This window comes from Dermacentor silvarum, chromosome 10, assembly GCF_013339745.2.
Source record: "Dermacentor silvarum isolate Dsil-2018 chromosome 10, BIME_Dsil_1.4, whole genome shotgun sequence".
Classification (NCBI taxonomy): Eukaryota; Metazoa; Arthropoda; class Arachnida; order Ixodida; family Ixodidae; genus Dermacentor; species Dermacentor silvarum.
Window position 1 is genome coordinate 76,146,509 of NC_051163.1, and position 19,946 is coordinate 76,166,454.

The following is a 19,946-nucleotide window of genomic DNA, read 5'->3' on the forward strand; positions in this document are numbered from 1 at the left end:
TCATCGTTGACACTTGCGATTCAAGCGCGTCCGAACCACCGGCTAAAAATAGTGAAAGAAGCATGCTCTCCGCGAACACCGAAGAAGGGCACGGGGCAATTGTGGTCCCAGTCGTTCCGTCGTTCTTTTCGGCGCGCAGCATGCATTGCTAAGGAACGCTAGGTGTCCGAACCAGAGGAGCTTGTAGTGAACACGCGACGTGGTCACACGAAGTCATGACGAAAGCGTGTCGCCAGGCCACAAATTGGCATGGGACTGTAACGTCTCGAAAGAGCTGATGGGCTGTCAGGTCTTTTGTTGTACCTGGTTAGCTAGAATAGCTTGCAGGGCACGACCACCTCGTGTACGGCTCAAATAACGAGCCCGTCATAAACAGTCGGAACGGTAGACAAAAAGACCGGTTCCGTGCAAACAAATGATTTGTTTGTTTGTTTTTTGACCATTTGAGCATTTTCGCGAATCAGCTTCTTTCAATCAATAAGTTATGATGTCTCTTCTGATTTTCGTGTGATAGGTTCCGATGTTTGAAAAATGCGCTTTGTTTCGCGAAGTAATCACTAATGAGCAGTTAGGCTTTATTTTTTTCGAGAGCGACTTTTTCGAAGCGTCGAGGTCATTTTGTTAAATGCCTACAGTAAAGCGCGTATGTATTAGCCTTTGTTAAAAGTGTAAGTTTTTCTTTTTAATCTTTAGCGCGCTAGGTTTCCGTAAGTGCATAGTTTGCATTGAGAAGCGTGGTTACGATCCCACTTTGCACGTGCCCTGTGCAGACCGAAGGAAACAGAATTTTTGTGACGGGGTCGCTCGTGTGTGTTGAGGACGGCAGTTATCTGAGTTTTCTATTAAGCGCGCGTGGAATTAGTTAATAGGAGACGCGGTTTCTTTTAAAGGTTCTCGTGAGTGCGTAAGTTACGCAAGTTAATTGTGTTCATTTAAGGTGTGTCCTCTATGGACAAAATAAAGAAACGTGAGTAAGCCTTATAAAACTTCTGCGCGAGACGCAAGAAGGCATTGAGAATAGTGCCCGCAAAATTCGAGCGACTTTCATTATGCATCCGTAATTTGACGAGGATGTTCAGTGGCATCATTGCGTGCGATAAGTCGCCCATTGTGATAGATTATGAACCGGCTGTTCCTGAAGTGAGGCTGCATAGCATGTTTCGAAGAATTGGCTATTTTAGCCTTTGCTTAAGTTCTACGTGTTGCCTTCCCTCATTTTAATAACGAGGTATGGCATTGTATTATGGACTGCAAGTCATCCTCGTAGCTTGAAAACTTTGCTAGCGTATGGTTATAATGGTTGTTTCTATTGATTTTTCAGTTTCCTCACGATTTTTTTGCAACGGCAATGTCACTCTGGCCTTGTCGGTATTCGGGGAGACGTGGAAATCTTTTTCGAAATGTGGTTGGAACTGCTGTATCAAAATTAGCAAAAGAGAAAAAAAATACAAGGCTGATATTGATATAGTCATAGCCTGGTGAGTCGGGGGTGAAGAGCCTGCACTTGCACGTGGTGCAGCGCTATGTTGTTTTGTTTTTTTGACGTATGTTTTCCGGAGCCCGCGATCCAGAAATTTGCCACACCAGGATCGTCGCCGGTGTACTAGAGCCTTCATCAGCGTTCCTCATGGCCACCGAATTGAGTTCACCTGCTATCCCGATCTTCCGGGGCGAGGAGGAGCTGTTAGATATGGACCATTAACTGACATCCGTCAAGTTCTCCAAGCTCAACCACTCGCCGTCACCTGTCAATCCTGGTGCGCAGGGGCGCGTCGACCGTGATATCGGTCTCGTCAAACCGGTTGATTATCCGCACCTAGTGCGCCGCACGTCGAGCTTTCATCTCCCCCCTGCTTGACTCTTCCGAATGGGCAACGGGAGGCTGGCACGGTTGCAGGTAGTTGACCCTGGTCTCGAGCAAAGCTGTTTTGCAGCTCTGGAAGGTCCTTCGGCAACCATCCTGGATCTACAGCCAGACGAGGAGAAAATGATGGGCGAAGGCTGCCATCGGACAATAGAGCCCTTCGAGCGTCGCCATTGGCTGAGTATGATGCCACTTGCCCGGACCCCTACGATTAGAGGAAAATGACGACACCTGAGCTGACTCGACGATTGGCTGAAAATGACGTGACCCCGAAAGACCCAAGGGGTTAAAAGCCAGAGACAGATCGAGAAGAGAGACGGTCTTCTTGCCTCGGGCTGCAGCGTCCGATTTGCTGCCGGCCGTCGATGACTTTAATGTTGTTCATTACCTTGTGCTAATACCGTAAATAATGTAAATGAACCTCAATTTCCCTAAGTCCACCTCAACGTCCCCCAACTTCCGCACTCAAGTTCAAGATCAAATATCATGCTACCAAAGCAAATAGCATTGAGCATTTTAAGCCAATACAAGGAGAATGTGAGAAAGGCATTCTTTGTTCCTTGGTAAATGTCAGTAGAGGATCAGGAATTTTCCTTATCAAACAACATGGAGGGAAGCCTTTTCGGCTCACCTTAATCTAACTCTCGGAGACATAGAACGTGCCCATAGGATTGGCCAACGCCGGACTGGTTTCAATCGTCCTATTATCATTAAGTTTCTCAACTTGAAATGAAAAACAGATGCACTGCGCAACGCTTTCAAACTAAAGAATCTTGTATCACCCAAAGTATGGCTGGAAGAAGACTTCTCTCCTAAGATCCAGCTGGCACGTAAAAAGCTTCGAGACTTTGCCAAGGAAAACCGCAAGGAAAACGAGCGTTTTACGCTCCGTTTTAACCTTCTGCACATGCAGGATCGCACCTATCGGTACGACTCGTTGTCTAAGTCTGTCGTTCTAGTGAGTAAACAAAAGTAAGCCTTGCGTGAATGACCAGCCACACTGGTTCACTACAAACCAACTGCGCATAAAGTTACATTGCTCCTGGCAAACTTCCGAAGCCTACTTAAGAAAGTTGAGTTGACATCTTAAAAACTCTGATACTTGCATGTGATGCCGATATCATCATCGGTACAGAAACGTGGCTCACCGAGCATATTGCTGATAATGAACTATCGTTGCCGAAGTCATTTGTTGTCTTTCGCAAAGACCGAAAAGTGTCACGGGGAGGTGGCGTAATCATTGCTGTCAAAAGGAATTTCAGCCGTCTCTTATTGCTATGAACTCGCCGCTTGAAATGATTTGGATTGTTACGCGTCATTGTCATGTGCACTGTGTTATTGGTTCGTGCTATCGACCTCCTGATAGCCAGCCCGATTTTGTCGATCTTTTCAACGATGCTATCGAACAGGTCACAAATAAGTTCCCAAATGCCATGCTTGTTTTGGCCGGTGATTTTAATTATCCTGCAATAGACTGGTTGACACCTTCTGTTCTCGGTATCAATAATCGCCAAGAATACCTTCACTTTCTGCATACTGTACACCTTCATAACCTTTCCCAATTGGTAAAAAACCCTACACGAGGCGAAAATATTCTAGATCTGATATTTACTAACCATCCTGAATACGGAAGCGCTCGTGTTCTCGAGGAAATAAGTGATCATAGGGCCGTTCACTGCACTCTGGAGCTACCACGCCCAAAAGAAAACAAAAGAAATGAAAACAATACTTGACTGTGCTCGGGCAGATATCGACAAAATGAACCGCATGTTCACGGCTTTTGTGGCCGAATTCCTACTCAATTTCGCTAGCCGATCAGTGAACCAGAACTGGTCTTTTTATAGAGACAACCTTAAAAAATTGAAGATTGCTGCGTGCCTAAACTAACTCTCCTGTCCAAAGTAGACGATCCTTGGTTCACACGTGATGTGAAGAGAACCATTAACAAGAAAAAACGGGCGTTTAGAAAAGCTTCGACATCAAATACCAATCTAGACTGGGAAAACTACAAAAGGCTGTCAAAATTTACGGTGACCTCAGTTAATGAAGCTAAAACAAATACTTTAACTGTACTCTTCCCAACCTGATGATTACCGACCCTGCAAAATTTTGGCCAGTAGTAAACCCAAAAGAAAAGCAATCCAGGGTACAACTAAAATGTGAAAATGGTGACCTGCTGTCGACAGAAGAATCTGCCGAAAATTTCAATCAGCATTTTGCTTCATTTTTCTCAGAAGAGCTGCCGCTACAAACTACGATGCTTCAAGTGCAAGCAATTTCGCACGAGTTTGCAACTATCTCGATAACAGAAACAGGCGTCGCACGTGCAATAGAGAGGCTACCATGCAAAACGTGCCCTGGACCGGATGGTATCAGTGCAAAACTTTTGAAGCTAACATCAGATAACTCATCTTACATTTTATCACTAATATTCCAGCAGTCGCTGGACACTGGGTGTCTTCCTGATGAGTGGAAGATTGCGCATGTCATTCCTTGCTTTAAATCTGGAGACAAGCACTTAGCTAACAATTACCGTCCTATTTCTCTTACGTCTATTTGCTGCAAACTTCTTGAACATTTACAGTCACATAATGTATCACATTGAATCTAATAAATTACTTTTTGAAAACCAACACGGCTTTCAGAAAAACAGATCCTGTAACACCCAGTTGTTTGAGCTAGTAACCGATTTACACAACTCCATCAATAGTTCATTTTTCATCGATGCAATTTTTATTGACTTCTCTAAAGCATTCGATCACGTCCCTCACCAACGTCTACTCACAAAACTACATAGCCTACAGCTAGATGACAAAACCTTTATGTGGATTAAGGGTTTTCTTAGTAACAGACTTCAGAGTGTTAAAATCCATGAGTATGTATCTAACCACACGCATGTCAAGTCGGGAGTCCCACAAGGATCAGTTTTGGGACCGTTATTATTTTTAATCTACACAAATGATATAGCGACCAACATGCAGTGTTCCATACGTCTTTTTGCAGACGACTGCGTAATATATAAAGAAATAACAAACCAGAATGACACATTGACCCTGCAATCTGACTTAACGACTCTTTCAGAATGGTGCAGTAATGGCAGATGAAATTAACAGTGAGAAAACTAAACACGTTAAATTTGGTCCCAGTCTCAATTTATTGACTAACGAATACCTAATTAACAATTCTGCAGTAGAATCAATTTCATCGATTAATACTTAGGAGTCCTGTTCAATTACAATCTAAAATGGAATGATCATGTAGAATTAATCACTAGCAAAGCATTTAGATAGCTTGGCGTTCTAAAACGTCGCCTACGCCTTGCTAATTCAGGCACTAAACTTCAGGCATTTAATTCGCTAATTAAACCATCATTAGAGTACGCGTCCAACATATGGCATCCCCATCAAGCTTACCTTACCGACATGCTGGAATCCATTCAAAGTAAATCCGCTAGATTCATCTCGTCCTCGTATTCTAGTTATCACAGTGTGTCATCCATAAAAAGAACACTTGGCATTTTACCGCTCGTGATACGGAGAAAGTATTCGAGATTATCCTTTTTTCATAGTTTTTATCACAGTGACAGTGCCTTTTCACGTAAATTCATTCATCCAGCAGCCCACATCTCCGCGCGTATTGACCACGACCTCAAGGTCTACCCACCATTTTCTCGGACTAAGAAACATTTACACTCACCTCTAGTTTTATCAATGACTGGAACGCCCTTCCGCAATCCATCGCCAACATTAAGGAATCATCATCTTTCAATCGGCTTTACTAACCTACCTTAATGAGAAAACCTGGCATACCAGCTGATCATTTCTACACAACCATATTATCCTGCTTGCACGCCTTACTACCTTTCAACTCTGTCCTACATTTGCTGTATTATTCTAAAAGTGTTGTAGCTCTCTTGTATTATTGCATTATATAACAATTACTTCATGCCACTACTAGATGCACTGTATATCCTTAATGTTGTGATCATTTGTGTTCTTAATTTGCCTTTTTGTTGTTCATGTTTATAACCAGGTTTTGAAGTTTCTTGTTGTTATCCCCCCCTATGCAATGCCCGATTCTGGGCCCTTAGGGTACCTAAATGAAATGAAATGAAAAAAAAAACATAGACTGCACAATGCACAACCTAAGAACCAATTTGCCAGTGCACACCCATCTTTTGGCAACATTTATGATGTGGCTGCAGGCACTGTGTAAGTCTGCCCAGTCACAAATATACCTCTTTTAAGGGGGTGACAAGATTCCGTAGCCAAAGTTTTTCTTTTGCGTTATCGTTCTTTTACGACTTCATTAGAAAAAAACAACTGTGGTTTCAGGTAGTTGGTTTATTTCGCAAGTATAGGCACAGCTGCATGAAAAAGCACAGAAGGGATATGTAAAACAGGATGGTGCCCTTCCCGATTTATGATTCGCTTCTCTGTTTGGCTTCTTTGTGCACTGCCCTGTTTGTGCTTATGCTTCAGTCGCCTTTAATGCAAGAATTCATCACATCCGATTTTTTGGCACGTCTAAAGCCATGCCACACTTAGGTTATAATGCATTTTTAACTGGTCACAACAAATGGCGATCTAATTATGCCGGCAGCATTTGAGAAGTCCGGCGTTAATACCGTAATACGGAGAGAAAATTTACCAAATAAGGCAAGAAATGTGATGCGCGAGATTTTAATGCTAGTGCTCCATGCAATTTTACACTCATTTTGCCGCACACAAGCAAAATTTTAAAATTTAATTATAGCGAAGCTTTCTATGTCACACTGATTCGTCCGTTGGCGCCCGTAAACGCACTGCAGGAAAGCCAACTTACACAGTGCATCTGCGCGCACAATAGAACAGTGGCTGCGCATCTGCGCACACAACAGAATGGCGCACGACATACGTATAGTAGAACACTAGAGTTTACATTAGCAGTAGTACCGCTAAAAACAATGGAAACTTCAACGCCACGCTACCAGATGAGCTGTATATATCTGCATTGCATTACACGCGTCACTCAATGCATTCCCGGCCGTCACCATGGGTAGGCCCTGGGTGCAGCGCATGGCAGAAGAGGCTGCCGTACGCGAACGTAAGCGTAAGCGCGATTGTGCCCGTAAGGCCAATCCCGTGTATCGGCCACGGTAGAGCCTCAGACCGTCTACCAAAGCAACCACAAGGCAATTGTGTGAAAGTGTAGAGTCGTCCGTGAAAGTGTAAGTGTGTGCGTGCAATCAACGGCTACATGATCTAAAATAAAGGCTATGCAACTTAACGAAATATGTCTTCATTCAACTTCAAGGTTCAAAAAATACAATCCTAAACAAGTAATCAAATCACATATGCATCGCATCGGGTCATTCCACATTTCTTGGGTTCATTGCGTGGTCGTTGGCTTTGGACTTTGACATTGATTCAGTTTGCTTGAGAGAAAGCTAGGCGTTTAACCATCTGTCTTTAAGAAAGGGGTTTTGATTTTTGTGCGCGGAAGGTATAACGATGAAGAGGAGAATGGGTCAACAATTCAAAGAATTGTATTACTGATCACAGCAGAATACGAAAAATAGGTTACGGATAATAGTAAACTCGGATAGTTAATACTGGTTCATATTTAACAACAATGCAATAAGGCAGGACTGAGAAAGACCACATCAGGACCATGACACTATCAACTGACCAGTTCATTTGTATTGCTTTCCACTTTTGTAGCTGACAAGCTCCTTCATGGTACACGTTTGTTGGCAAACAAAAGAAGCAATTCACAAGATAATATGAGAAAAATACAATTAAACAAGTGTAGTGGGGAATATGCATGTAGGCACCGTGGGCACTGCCATCGCTTCGGCTTGAGACCCGAGCTCGAGCTGCGGATGCCAACAGCTAGGACTGTGCCTAAAAAGCAACTTGCGATCCCTCGGACGAGTTTCAATAAATCCCCCTTTCATTTGGTGGAAGTGCTGGGTAACCTCGAAAACTGGAACTCCGAAGCCGGACGCTACCCACTGCTACGACTATGCCTGACGACACCGCCCAGGAAGATACACCTAAGCCTCCAGCGGTCATCGTTTCTGGTGTGTTGCGCCAGCGTGATCCTGCCGTCTTTAGCAGCACCGATGATCATGACGTGGAGGGTTTGTTGTCATCGTACGAGCTGGTAAGCCGGCACAATAAGTGGGACGACGCCACCAAGTTGCACAACGTGTTGTTTTACCTTACCGGCGTCGCAAACCTCCGTTTCCGAAACCACGAACACGATTTAACCACATGGACTGCATTCAAGACCAGTTTTGCCAGAAGTGTTCGGGCGCCCCGCTGTGCGCAAGCTTCGCGCTGAACAACGCCTACGTGGGCGCGCACAACATCACGGTGAAATGTTCACCAGCTATATCGAAGATGTCATTGAGCTGTGTCGTCAATGGCAGAACAGGACAAGATAAAACACATTATGAAAGGCATTGATGAGGACGCCTTTCAAATGTTGTTAGCGAAGGATCCGCGTACCGTGGCTGACGTCATCAACTTGTGCCAAAGTTTTGACGAGCTACCGAAACAACGCATCTTAGTTCGACGCCCACCACCGACGGAAGATTAGCTAGCAGCATTGGTTATTGGCGACAACCAAACAGCTTTGCTGACGCAGATAAAAGAAATTGTGCGAGAGGAGGTTGCGCGACAGCTCTCCATTTTGCCGACCACGGAGAAGCCTTCTCACTCTTTGGCTCCAGCGATCCGGCAGATGATTCAAGAGCAAGTGACCGAAGCTCTTCCATCTTCGTCTCAAGTGGCTCCCATGGCCGCACCTCTGACGTATGCTGAGGCGGCTGAACGGGCTCCTCGCATACCGGTGTTCTCTCCTCTGTCTTCAGCGCCTCGCCCGCCGCTGTTCTCTCCTACGCCTTTGCCTCGGCAGACGGCGGCTCACTTCTTCGGTGCACAACAGCAGGATACAAATCCTTGGCGCACTGCAGATAACCGCCCCATATGTTACGCCTGCGGCACCTCGGGACATGTAGCGCGCTTCTGCCGCCGGCGTTTCCCGGCCTTCATGGGCACCACACGAGCCCCCAACTACGGATTCCGACCATTTCGTATGCCACAACAGCCGCCACCGGAAGTTTACGTTGCTGATGACGTACCAGCTCTGGAGTACCAGCCCTTTGGTGCTCGTCGCTCGCCTTCCCCTCGCCGCCGCTCCCTCTCACCTATGCGTCGTCGACCCAGCGCCAGTACTGAGGCGGAAAACTGATTTCCGCAGTTCCTGAGGCACGAACTGCGTCGTCGTCGGAAAATCGAAGTCCTCGCTTCTCCCCCGCTAACGTTATTGAAGTGTCAGTGGATGGCATCAAATCTTTTGCGCTCGTCGATACAGGTCCCGCCATATCCGTGATTAGCGAAAAGCTTTGTCGTTTATTACGTAAAGTGACCATGACGCCTTCGGTAATATCGCTTCCAACAGCCACCGCTCAACAAGTTCAGCCCGTCGCTATGTGCACCGCCAGGGTGCTGATTCGAGACATTTTGTACTCTAATGAATTCTTTGTGCTAACCTGTTGCTCCCACGATGTGATTCTCGGCTGCGATTTTCTGTCGCGCCATCATGCCGTCGTTGACTGTGCACGTGCTGAGGTTCAGTTCTCCGTTCGGTGCGATTTGCCATCTCACGACTTGCAAGTTCGTAATGTTAGCAGGATATGCGTAGCTTCAGATACTGACCTTCCCCCAGACAGTGCTGTATTTGTCCCTCTTTCATGCACATCGCTTGCCGACTCGACGGTCTTGTTCACACGCGCTGCCGTCTTCAGTCACCGCCACCCTATATCGTTGCCTTTTGCCATACCTCCTGGTTCACCATGGTGCGGCAGAAATATTGCTTGCTAACCCAAATTCGCACACATTGGCTTTGCGCTGTGGCGAGAATATTGGCACCATCCAGACTGTGGGTGCTGACTTTATTGTTTCTTTCCCTGCTGCCGACGACCTGGCTACAACTAACGTAACAGCACTGACGCCCCATGTGCTCTGACCGGGTCTCACCAGATGTTTTTTGTCGCTCTATCGCCGATGGCCTGGACCCGACACAACGTGAGCGCCTACTTACCCTTTTAACTGACTTTCACGCCTCTTTTGACTTGAACCAAGCGTAATAAGGCAGCACAAGTACCGTTTCTCACCACATTGATACGGGGCGGCACGCACCATTACGCCAGCGACCATACCGCGTGTCATCCACCGAGCGTCGTGTCATTACTGAGCAAGTTGCGGACATGCTTGAACGTGGTGTTATCAGACCTTGATGTAGTCCTTTGGCGTCCCCCGTGGCACTAGTTACGAAAAAAGATGGCTTGATTCGTTTCTGTGTGGATTATCGTCGCCTTAGAAGATTACACGAAAAGATGTCTACCCTCTACCGCGTATAGATGACGCCCTGGATAGTCTACATGGTGCCGAATTATTTTCTTCTTTGGACTTGCGATCGGGTTATTGGCAAGTGCCGATGGATGAGTCCGACCGCTCGAAGACAGCTTTCATTACGCCTGACGGCCTGTATGAATTTACGGTGATGCCATTCGGGATATGCAATGCACCCGCGACATTCGAAAGAATGATGGACAATCTTTTGCGAGACCTCAAACGGAAGATGTGTTTGTGTTACTTAGACGACGTGGTAGTTCTCCCTGATTTCACCACTCACCTCACTCGTCTACGCGAAGTTCTGACTTGCCTTGCCACCGCCGGCCTTCAACTTAACTTGAAAAAGTGCCGCTTTGCAGCCCGCCAGCTGACTATACTTGGTCACGTCGTTTCCAAAGATGGCGTCCGTCCCGACCCTGACAAGCTTCGTGCTTTCGACTACATGTGAAAGAGCTCAGAAGTTTTGTCGGTCTCTGCTCTTATTTTGGTCGTTTTGTGCGCAATTTTGCCTGCATCGTCGCACCTCTGACGAAGTTCGTGGCTGGGCCTTGTGACTTTCGTGATTGGGCTCCGGCATGTGAACAAGCCTTCATCACTCTGCGTCGTCTACTTACCTCACCGCCCATTCTCCGTCACTACGACTCCAGTGCTCCGACCGAAGTTCAAACGGACGCCAGCGGCGTTGGTCTTGGAGCCGTCCTTGCACAACGCAAGCCTAGCTTCCCGGAATATGTGGTTGCCTACGCTAGTCGCGCCCTCACAAAGGCAGAAACCAATTATTCTGTCACAAAAAAAGAATGTTTGGCTATAGTTTGGGCTTTAAGCAAATTTCGCCCTACTTGTATGGCCATTCCTTTGACGTTGTGACAGACCACCACGCGCTCTGCTGGCTTGCCTCACTGAAAGACCCGTCGGAGCGTCTCGGACGTTGGGCTCTTCGACTCCAGGAATTTGACATTCGCGTCATCTATCGCTCGGGGCGTCAACATTCTGACGCGGATGCCCTCTCCCAGTCACCCATGCGATACGACGACACGCCACCCGCACCAGGGACAGCCCGGTTGCTGCGCTTAGTGTTTCTGACATGCCTTCTGAACAGAGAACGGATCCGTGGATTCCGTCTCTCAATGACATTCTAACTACTTCCTCAACGGATACATGCCCTCGAGCCCTTCGTCGCCAAGCCACCCCTTTTGTGCTGCGGAACGCCATCTTATACCACCAGAACTATCAGCCAGACGGTCGCAAATGGCTGCTCGTCATCCCTCGCCATTTGCGTTCCGATATATGCACGTATTTCCACTTTGACCCACAACAAGCACATGCTGGCATCCTGAAAACGTACGAGCGGTTCCGCCAGCGGTACTACTGGCGAGGCATGTATTCTTATGTGCGCAAATACATTCGGTCATGTGCAGCCTGTCAGCGACGCAAGACAATTCCTCATACGACAGGCCCACTGTAACCTTTACCGTGTCCTGCACGTCCTTTTGACCGAGTCGGGATCGCCCTTTAAGGGCCCCTTGGATGCACTGCTAACGGAAACCGTTAGATAATTGTCGCAGTAGACCATCTAACAAGATACGCCGAAACTGCTGCACTTGCTCCGGCTGCTGCTCGCGATGTCGCAGCGTTCCTCTTACGGCATTTCATCTTACGGCATAGCGCACCGCGAGAGCTGCTGAGCGACCGAGGCGGCGTCTTCTTGTCTGACGTTATTAATGAGCTACTGGCAGCGTGCCGCACTATTCACCGCACCACTACGGCGTATCACCCACAGACTAACGGTCTAATGGAATGGTTCAACCACACTCTTGGTGACATGCTCACCATGTACATTGCCTCGGATCATTCCAATTGGGGCGACGTCCTCCCTTTTGTGACTTACGCGTACAATACCGCCACTCAGGCTACCACAGGCTTCTCACCATTTTTTCTTCTTTATGGACGTGAACCAACCTCTACCCTTGACACCGTACTTCCGTATCACCCGGACGCCTCTGAATTCACCCCGCTTTCAGAAGTTGCTCGACATGCTGAAGAGTGCCGTCAACTGGCTCGCTCATTCACGTCGGGTACCCAAGGCATCCAAAAAGATCGCCGCGACCACGATCAGCCAACACAGTCCTTCGCCGTGGATTCTCACGTCTGGCTTCGGCTGCCATTCAAATCTCCAGGCCTTAGCCCAAAGCTTGCTCCAAAATATCAAGGTCCGTACCGGATTGTCGAATGTATATCGCCTGTCAACTATGTGGTCGAACCGGTGACACTATCTTCGGACAAGCGCCGCCGTGGCCGCGAGACGGTTCACATCAGCCGCCTGAAGCCGTACCACGACCCCCTCGTCGTGTTATCACCTTAGGTCGCCAGGATGGCTCCCCTTTGCAGCGGGGGCAATTGTAGTGGGGAATATGCATGAAGGCGCCGTGGGCTCTGCCATCGCTTAGGCGCGAGACCCTAGCTCGAGTTGTGGATGCCAACAGCTAGGACTGTGCCTAAAAAACAACTTGCGATCCCTCGGACGAGTTTCAATAAATCCCCCTTTCACAAGCAGGAAACCACTTCTCCACGCAGCTGACTTCATTTCAGCACAACCATTTTTATATCAATTAGGGCGACGTATAGCTTTATGTTTCAACTTGATTCTTCTTTATGAAGTATGCTCCCATATTTTCACCTGTCACTAGTTGACGATGCTAGAACAGGACCTGCGTTTACTTGATCCGTGGCTGGCATTTACAGGCCCAGCAATGTTCTACGAACTGCGAGCACACTGTTGCCTTGATTTTCCCATACGCATGTTGTATTTGGGCGTTTGAACAAGGCGCGCGGGCGCCATCACTCGAGCAAAGAGGAGGAAGAACGAACGGGGATCGCGCTGTGAATCCAACCGGTCAGTGCTGCAACCGCTGCTGTAAATATAATGTGTAAATAGTTTCTGGTTTAATTGACTCGTCCTTCGTTTAACAATATTGTACTGTTGTTTGCTAAGGCACTTGTCGAAATGCCTCCCAGACTGCCTGATGTAGATACACCTGCAGGAGAAAGGGATCTCAAAGATGGCGGAGAGTGTGCGTGTAACAATCATGGGGAAAATCCTCGTTGTGGAATCACTTTGTGAAGTGTCTTCAATCTGAATGTCCCTCTCAACATCTGCAAAGTGCGACCCAAGTCATTTCGTGCTGAGAACATCAAATCCTTTCTGTAGCTTGCATGACCTTTAAAAAACAGGGCAAGCCATGAACACCTGCACCACTGTCTTCTTTCTACGTGTTGTAGCATAGTGTTGGACTGAGTACTCACATGTCACACTTTCAACTTTTCTACTTCAACTTCGACTTTACCAGCATCTGCGAACTTTAACCTGTAAATAAGAAGACTTGCGTGAGCTCTTTGACCACAGAGTATAAACTTTATGATTGAAAAGAAGAAACGCCTAGTAAAAAGCGAAATTTTGAAAGTGAAAAAGTGGAAAAAGTGAAAGTTTACTAAGCTAGTAAAAAGTGAAATTTCCAAGCTATGAATAGCAGCAACCATGACAAGATCTCATGCCCACCTCATAGAATTCAGTGCCGTGGAGCACTAAGAGTCCAGATATCCTGAGTAGCTAATAAGTACAAGTTTGGAGATGCTGTTGAACAGTTTAAAGTGGTATGTGCCAGTACTCATCCCAACACTATTGTTTCCATGCGTAAAAAGAAGGCATTGGCGTTGTACATTCATGACCTCTCTAATTAATTTAACATAGTCTGGGCAAGGTAAGTAAGGGATTTGGTGTTCTTAAAAAGAAACAAGATGTCCTTCTTAGCAAGCACGAAAACATTGTCTAACGAGGCAGGCCACCATGTTTGTTATATGAACATGCGACTTGTCAGATTTCTTTCTCCTGAAGGGAGACCGCCAGGGGGCGCGAAGTAGTACCAACACGCTCACTCCGCGCTCTGCATATTCGTGATTTTTTTCAGTGATTTTTTGCTTGAAAACGCCTGAAAGCGCTACTATCAGCTTCAAGAAGTTCCGAGGAACACCTGGATGCCACCCAAGGGCATCTACGACTGCTTGGAGGGACAGGAGGATTCCATAAAGCTCGCCACCACGAGGAACGCTAACCCAACGCCAACTCGGTGAGCCGTCGGCCGTTGCACTGACGCCGGGATTCCCGCGTCGCAGCTGCGCCTAGCCATGGCTCTCGACGCTGAAACTAATAAAGAATTCCGCCAGCTTCAGCAGGATGAGACAGCAGACGACCAAATGGACGAAACTCAAGACCACTCTGACTCGGTGAGTCGAGACGCTAACATATCCTACTCGGGTGAAGAACAGAACGCAAAGTGGCAGGCAGTCAAATCCGTCAAAAAACGTAAACAAGAGGCTTCGGAGTGGAGGCGCGGCAACGCAGAGCCCCGAAACCAATTTCAAACGAGCACGTTAACCTATAAGAAATTGCCTAAACTGCCGCCATTGCCTAAGGATGACTACAAAATCGTCATTCGCCCAAACCAAGGCCTCCCACTAAGAAATGTTCTCACTCCCACACTTGCGCAAGCAATCATAGAGGCATGCCAAGCTGCCTTCAAGGAAAAAAGAATTATGGGGTTTTACGTGCCAAAACCACTATCTCATTATGAGGCACGCCGTAGTGGGGGACTCCGGAAACTTAGACCACCTGGGGTTCTTTAACGTGCACCTAAATCGAAGTACACGGGTGTTTTCGCATTTCGCCCCCCATCGAAATGCAGCCGCCGTGGCCGCGATCTGCCTTCAAGGATGACCAATTCATCCTTAGAATTATTCCGGGATCAAACATTGCGATCCTATCGACCAATTATAAGGCAGTTGCAGACAAAGCACGCCTCATACGCACGCACGTATTGAACGGCAGGGCCCACGCCGTCCGTGCCTATGCCGCAGACAGACACGACACTCTAAGAGGGGTCATTCATGGAGTACCGATGAACATCTCGACCGACCCTCTCATGGCCCATCTCCGTGTGAGAACGCAAGGGGTAGAGATCATCACTGCTCGAATGATCGGCACAACCAAAAGTGCAGGTATCACCTTTTTTGATCCCACACTACCTCGAGCCGTGTACTATTATGGAAGGGAGCTCTGTTGCTACCCATTCAGACACACAATTCAAGTTTGCAAGGTCTGCCGAGAGAAAGAGCACCGCACAGACGTCTGCCCGCATCCGGACCGCCCTATTAGCTGACTGTGTTGACTAACAGATCCAACAGATGGACACCCGTGTGCTATTAGTGGCGCCTCGTGCGGGGAGGCCCATCCCACAGGGGACCCAACTTGCAAAAAAGAGACTTAAGCCACCGAAACCTAAACAGCCACAACTGGAAGCCAACCACACCCATAAGATCCCCTGGGACAACAAAAACCACCCACAGAGGACGAAGAACATCCGCTGGTTCTCTTCCGAAGACGAAGAAACCTACAAATTGGGCGACGACAAGCGCCGTTCCCGGTCGCGCTCGCCGTCCCTGAACCGACGACTCCGAACGCCACCAAGAAACTGCCACGAAACACCGACTCTGCAGAAAAACCACCACAGCATTTCGCCAGCAGGAGGCGGCAGAAGCATCGACGGGAACGATGGACACATCCAACAGACATCATCGGCCAAGGTAAGCTGGGTGGAGGTCATGGCTCCCAAAGCTGCACATACTACACCCATTACACAAAACGTAGAATATCAAAGAGTAATCACAGAAAACAAACAAGTGAAACAACGCCTAGACAGATATGAGAGCAAAATAGCCTGGCTCGAAAAACAGCTGGCCCAACCCATGGGAACCACGAGACCCGCAGAGCAGTCTACACGACAGAAAATAGTCAGCCCAAAGGAAAAGCCACAAGAGAACGGGCACGCACAACCACAACTTACACCAGACCGAGATCCTGTAGTTCACACAGGGACCCAACAACCAGAAGCAAACCTCACGATACAACAGCAACTGCAACTAATGCAACAACAAATAGAGCAACAAACTAAAGTACAAATGCAGCAATTTTTGGTAGAATTTCAGGAACTAAATCGGTACGTGCATGAAACCCTTAACAAAGAATCGAAGCGTAGACGTAAGCATACCATACAGAGATTCCAGGAGTCCGATGACAAAATTATGCTTACCTCGGACGCTGAAAGCACAACCATCACTCGCATCAGGGCAAATAGGCGACCCAGAACAAAAGAGAATCTCACAATATGGTCCTGGAACTGTCATTCCTTGCACAACAAACACGCTACACTCACACTATACCATACAGGCGGCGCTGATCCCTCCAGACATAATCTGCCCGCAAGAAGTGGGAGCTAGGCCCAAGGTGAATACGGGCTAGAGACTGCACATAGAGCCTAACCACCCAAAGGTAGCGACACTCGTCAGGAAGGAATTCGCAGCGACACTCGCAGCGGTACCACACGAAGACACTCCGCACCTCATCGTCATGCTCTGGCCAGCCAAGAAGGGACGGCTGTAGCAGGTAATATGCAACCTATATAGTACCCCACATGACCGGAAAGCGGAATTTGGCCACATCTTCCAACATCTGAACACCACGCTTGAACCACGCGACCGCCTAATCATCACCGGGGATTTGAACGCACGACACACGACATGGGGATACGCCAAAGACAGACCCAAAGGTACGAGACTACTAGAGGCGAAACAGCGGTATGACTACATACTCCTCACGACACCGGGAAGGCCGACCCATATGGGAAACAGCGTAAACAGGGACACCACACCCGCCTTGCCATCACCAACAATGCCAGGGCCACGCGCTGGAACGTGTTGGATGACACCCTGGGCAGCGATCATAATATAGTCGAAATAACCTATGAAACAGCTCAACTACGACGCCCTCTCGGAAAAGCCAAAATCACAAACTGGACTAAGTATCGAGAGCAACAAGAAGTAGGAAATGGGCCCAAACCAGAAACCATAGCTGACTGGACTCACTACATTAGGGGCTTCTATGATGAAAACACTAATATATATCAGACTACGGTAGACACCCCCGCCATCGACAACCACTTGGCACACTTTTGGGAAGCTTGACAGAGACTCACCAAACGGTGGCGCTGACAGAAACTAAACCGAAAACTGAGACTCCGAAGAGCGGAAATCAGAGACAAATCGAACGCATACGCGAAATAACTCTAGCATAACAATTGCCGTACATTCTGTGACTCTCTAAGAAGCACATTAAGCACGAAAAAGACATGGAACATCCTACGGAGTCTTTTGGACCCCTCAACCACAAGAACCGAAACAAATGGTACACTCCAATTGTTAGCAGGGGAATTTCAAGGGGACCATGATAACTTAATACAAGAGCTGAAACAACGGCACACAGGAGAACGCAAGCGAGACGGAAATTCAATAACAAGGCAAGAATACAAAGGAACACCCAACCACGAGCTGGACGCACCCATCACCTTCGCAGAGGTGTATGCAGTGGCGCAATGCTTCAAAAGGAATACAGCACCTGGATTGGACGGTATTACAAACGCCATGAACATAAAGCATGTGAAATACTAAACTCTGTCTTCTCTTCCGTTTTCACTTCTGAACCTAACACTGACATCCCAGACTGTCCTTGCCTCAACCACCCAACCATGCCAGACATAACATTTGACGCATACGGCATCACAAGCTAATAGAATCCCTCAAATTAACATCGTCGGCCGGCATCGATATAATCAATTCCAAAATGCTTGAGAACACTGCGCCCATCTCTAGTGTAATTTTGTGTCATATCTTTCAGCAATCATTATCATCTGCAGGGGTGCCGCAGGACTGGAAAATATGTAAGATAATTCCAGTGCCAGAAAAGGGATCATCGTCATCGTGCCACAATTATCTTCCAATTTCCCTCACCAGTGTTTGTTCCAAACTATGGGGCATATTATCTACTCTCATATTGTAAAGTTCCTAACATCCGCATTTTTTTAAATCCTAATTAACACGGCTTTCAGAAAGGCATGTCCTGCGAGACTCAACTAGCTCTGTTCGTTAATGACATAAGCTCACATCTTGATCAAAACGTACCTGTAGATGCCCTCTTTCTAGATTTCCAAAAGGCATTCGACAAGGTTCTTAATGAACGACTCTTCCTAAAGCTATCGCGTCTAAATCTTAACCTTTTTGTTCTCCAATGGGTACGCAACTTTCTGACTAACCATCAACAGTTCGCTTTGGCTAATCAATGCTCGTCTAATCTATCACCTGTTATCTCCGGTGTGCCGCAAGGCCCTGCCCTAGGACCACTACTCTTCTTAATATACATTAACGACTTACCGAAAGTTTGTTCTTCGAAAATTCGTTTGTTCGCTGATGATTGCGTAATCTATCGTCCTATTACTAACGACGCTGATTCTCGTTCTCTCCAGTCCGACCTTAACATCATTGAAACATGGTGTAATAACTGGCTAATGTCTATCAACGTCAAGAAAACGTCGCTACTTACTTTCTACCGTCGCCAATCATTTATTTCAGCTAAATACGTTATCGCTGGTGCTGAAATATGTGCCGTCACTTCTTATAAGTACCTAGGTGTTAACCTATCCAGTAACCTCGGTTGGTCTTCACACATTTGCAACATTAGCAATGATGTCAATCGTGTTCTATGTTACCTGCGCCGTATTCTTCGTCTTGTTCCCCATTCAGCAAAACTACTAGCATATTAAACATTTGTTGGACCCAAACTTCAATGCGCATGCTCAGTGTGGGACCCATACCAATCTAACCTGGCAACAGCAGTAGAATCTATACAGAATCGCGCAGCAAGGTTCATTCACTCCGACTACTCTTCCCACACTAGCGTCACTAAACTCAAGTCATCTCTGAACCTTCCAACCCTCGAGCACCGCCGCAACACAGCAAGGCTATGTCTCTTTTGCAAGTTTTATCACTCGTTGCCTCACCTGACCGACATCATAGCTGCGCATCGAACTTCATCCCGTCATAGCCATTCAAAGGCTGTTTATCCCCCCCCCCAGCTCGCACCGCCACTCATCTTAACTCTTTCTTCGTACAGACAGCGAAATACTGGAATCATCTACCTGCCGAAGCGGTGCACCAATCCAATCATTCATCGTTCAAGGCATTCATCGAAAATGTAAACTACTAGAAATGCTCACCCCTCATGTCAAACCCCGAAAGGAGTAATTGAGGTACTAATAAATAAAAAAATAAAAATACGGAACCTTAGCACTGACACATTACAAGCCATCACGGACTACTTCAATCAAGAAAAATGGACACCGGGTGGAAAACTACACACAGAGTGGACAATGGCCCAGATCGTACTCATACCGATACCAGGAAAGCGGAGAAGCCTTGATCAGCTGCGACCAATATCACTAACATCCTCTATGGGCAAAATGTTTGAAAAACTCATACTCACTCGCCTCGAACAATACACAGAAGAACGGGGGCTCCTACCAACATTTATTTACGGATTCAGGCGAGGGATGTCTGCCCAGGACATATTATTATTGCTGAAAGAGGAAGTGCTCAACCCACCTCCAGGTAGCCTCAACAACTTACTCCTTGCGCTCGACATCGAAAAAGCCTTCTACAACATCGCGCACTCTGCCATACTAGATGGCCTCACAGTCATTTGATGCGGGGAACGCATATTCCATTATGCCTCTACA